The following is a 3,705-nucleotide window of genomic DNA, read 5'->3' on the forward strand; positions in this document are numbered from 1 at the left end:
GATTTGATTATTCTCATACTTTATGTGGACTTATGTGGACGGCATTCTTTGATTGGTCCCAATGAGGAGAAAATTGCAGCCCTCAAGGCTGACTTGTAGTGCTCATTTGATGTGACTGATCTAGGCCTTTTGGACTATTATCTCAACACACAATCTGTATCAATTGAGGGGGGTCTTATTATGCATTAGTTTGAATATAGTGGATAGCTTCTTTAGAGGCGAGGCTTTAGTTTGAAGATTGCAAGCTTGTTTCTACACATGTAGAAACCAAATTCAGGTTTTCAGTGGAGGTGCCTCTTTATCAACATGCTATGGGATGCTTAATTTACTTGTGCAATACTTGGTCAGATACTTAGTTTGATTTTTTCCTAGTTGAGCAGATTTATGCACAGCCTGGCACAAAAGCATCGGCAAGTCGTGAAACAGGTCTTTTGTTTTTTCTCAAAAGGCACTTAGACATTGGGTCCTTCTACATTAGAGACTCGTCATCTTCCTTGCATGCTTTTACAGACATCGATTAGGTTGGTTATTATGACACAAGAGTGTCCACTAGTGGTGGCAACTTTTTCATCCTTGGTGGATCATGCATATCATGGCTTAGCAAGAAATAGCCTACTATGGCCACCTCTAGCCGTGAGGCTGAATATAGGGCATCATTTATAAAAGCTACAATTGAATGTGTATAGCTAAGATGCCTATTGGCAACTCTACATGTGGGACAACAGTCCACTCTTATTTACACTGACAATCAGAGTACAATGGCAGTTTGCGAGGAATCCAATTTTTCATGCTCGCATAAAGCACATTGAGGTGACTTATCATTACGTTAGGGATAGGCTCCATGCTGGAGAGATCGGCCCAGTGTACTAGGAGAGATCAACCTGGTCTATAGAGGGCAATGTGGTAAATGTGTTTACAAAAGCTCTTCTAAGAGAAAAGTTTGAAATCTTCTGTAAGGCTTTCGGCTTACTACCATTTGGGGGATTGATATGCTATTCCCTGTATATGTTCACATCATTCACTCCAAGCGGGTTAGTTACATGTGTTCTATATACCTCGTGGTCATTCTAGTGTGAACAGACTCTTCTACATGAGAACTTTTTACCTTTTTGCTGCGAAGGGTTTTTTCCCTAGGTGACCACCCTCTTAGGTAGTGGTACTTTAGTACCCTAGAGCATTGTACTATCATCTCTTACATTTTCTTATCCAAAAGATCTGTTCTAGCTCTCTTACTCTCGTGTGCCTCAATCTATGTGTGTGTGTGTGTGAGCTCAGCCCCCCTCAACCCAACAAAAAACTCTCATGTGCCTTAATCTATGTGTGTGTGTGTGTGTGTGTGTGTGTGTGTGAGCTCAACCCCCCTCAACCCAACAAAAAAAAACTCACCTGCATAGCATCACTATAAACTACTCCTCACTTAAGAATCATACTAGAAATTATTTAGTTTAAAGGAGAGAAAAAAAGAAGAGTACTACTAACGCATATGTGTTCAATGAAGTATCTCTCACTAGTTATTATTGGATTTTTACTTTAGCCAAGTTATGGAGGGCTACTAAGGCAATGCTCGAAATAAATCTTTGTAAGAACATTTGAGAAACCTTTGATTTTTAATTGAGAAGGTTTTGTCACTAACATAAAGTTAAAATAATTTTTTCTTACCAATATAGAAGGTATGCAAAGGGCTTTGCACCCATTTAATGTTTGAAAAAGCTTCAAATTACTTCTCAAAATTGTGGCAAAATATCATTAATTTTTTTAGCTTTAGAGACACAATCAAAGGACAAATTGGAGGAAAAAAGATAATCATTTCTCATTAAGAGAAACTTGATAGTTTTACAATAGAAGATTAATTTGCTTTGTTCATAATAGACACCATCATCAATGTTTCCATGAAAATGAAACTATGGTTATGATATCAAAAGAAGAATTTGCTTTTTTTCATGATAGCCACCATCTTCAATAGTTTCATGAAATTGAACTTCTTGCATCATCTTTGTGATCCTCGATTCTCATTACACATTGTATACCTAACATTCATAAATAACAATCATGAAGCTAAATGTAAAAATTACACTTATAAATTCAGCATAAGAAGATAAGAAAACTTTATATACTTTACCTTTCACTTATTCTCTTCAGAGCCATAGATATGCCTTGTAATCTTCACATCATCATGCCAAAGCATAATTGCTTCATCAAAGTCCAACTCCGCCAATGGGGGACCTTTGATTGAAATTGTCATCAAAGTCGAGGAACTTTTAGTGGTGAGAGAATTTCTTAATTTGGACTCTATGATATTTTGGATACTAAACCCATGTTCACAAATAGCAGTACTACAACATTGCAATAAAGCTACCTGTGCTAGTTTAAGTAAAGTTCCATACTTCTCTCTCAAAGTTTCATTGTTGTTACTAATGTAAGCCCATGTGTCCTTTAGGTTCCATCCTTTCCAATCAGTAATAGCTTGAATTTTGAAGGTTTGATACTCTCTTCGCAAAGAGATAGGATTTATATAGCCTTCTATGGTATGTTCTCCTTCTGATATTTTACTTTCTCCATAAAATTTTTTAAGTTGTTCTAGTTCATCACCTCCAAAATTTTTCAATTGTTTGATAGGAGGATAACATAAAGGGGATAATATTTTCAAACAACTTCATATTGAGTTATCACTAAATCTTCTCTTCATGTTTTCTATGATATGAGATGTGAATGACTTTTGAAAAGTTATCACACAGTCAAGTTTTGATCCATCTTGATTACGTTGAAGCTCAATGCTTCTGATGTTTTGACCCCTAGTAGAGGCTCTCAGCGCATGAAGCAAACGTTTAGATGGTCCATAGTCTGGAATAATAGAATAGCGTAAACTATCTAGCCTACTTGCATTTGTATCCAATGTAGGTTCCATGATAAATTCCATTTCCATATAGCATATATTTGTACATCTATTATTCCTGGGATAGCAGTGACATCAACATATGTCTTTTGAAATATTTTGCTAAGAATAAATAAGTGTGAAAGCAAGTATCCGAAGAAATGAATAGCATACACAAACTCAAAAGATGATACTTTTCCAAACAATGATACATTCTTCAATCGAAAATATCAAAATATGGGTTCAAGCAACTCACAAAATTTGTCGATAACTTTGTGCCTACTTAACCATCTTATTGAATGTATCATTTCTAACTTCAAAGTTGGCAAATCAAATTTTTCTTCTAAAGCTTTCAACTTCTCCATACGCACAACACTCTTTTTGAAAAGTTTAGCTACTTCATTTAGAGTGGAGTCAATATACTTGGCACATTGAAACTTTTCAATGATGTTACTAGCACAAAGATTAGTGTGGTATGCGCAGCAATGCAATGAATAGAAGTCATAAATGGTGATATATCTTTAAGTCTTTTTGCTACCCCCCCTTTCTTACCAATCATGATGGAAGCACCAGCAGAACCAAAGCTTATTAGTTTTCTTTGATCTAAACCATGTTTTCTTTGATCTAAACCATGTTTCCTTATCAAGTTTCTCAATGAGTCAAATAGCCCATAAGAAGTACGATCATGTACTTCTAATTAGTCCCAATACGATACTTTTGGTTGATGGCTATCGATGTAAGTAACATACACTATCATGATTGTTTGACGTATGTAATACAACTTGTTTTGAGTGACTTACCAACATAATGAACAAAAGGTAGCACATGATTTA

At 35.6% G+C, this 3,705-nt stretch overlaps 1 long non-coding RNA gene across 1 annotated transcript; it reads right to left on the reverse strand.

The window, feature by feature from the left end:
• Positions 1–1,785: 1,785 nt before the first annotated feature.
• LOC147609650 (uncharacterized) lies at positions 1,786–2,237 on the reverse strand. Its single transcript, XR_015264280.1, has 2 exons — positions 2,120–2,237; positions 1,786–2,027 (listed from the first exon to the last, which is right to left on the reverse strand). It is a non-coding gene; the product is annotated as an uncharacterized LOC147609650 (long non-coding RNA).
• Positions 2,238–3,705: the final 1,468 nt, after the last annotated feature.

Source organism: Cibotium barometz, chromosome 51, assembly GCF_041138505.1.
Source record: "Cibotium barometz isolate CiBa-2024 chromosome 51, ASM4113850v1, whole genome shotgun sequence".
Classification (NCBI taxonomy): Eukaryota; Viridiplantae; Streptophyta; class Polypodiopsida; order Cyatheales; family Cibotiaceae; genus Cibotium; species Cibotium barometz.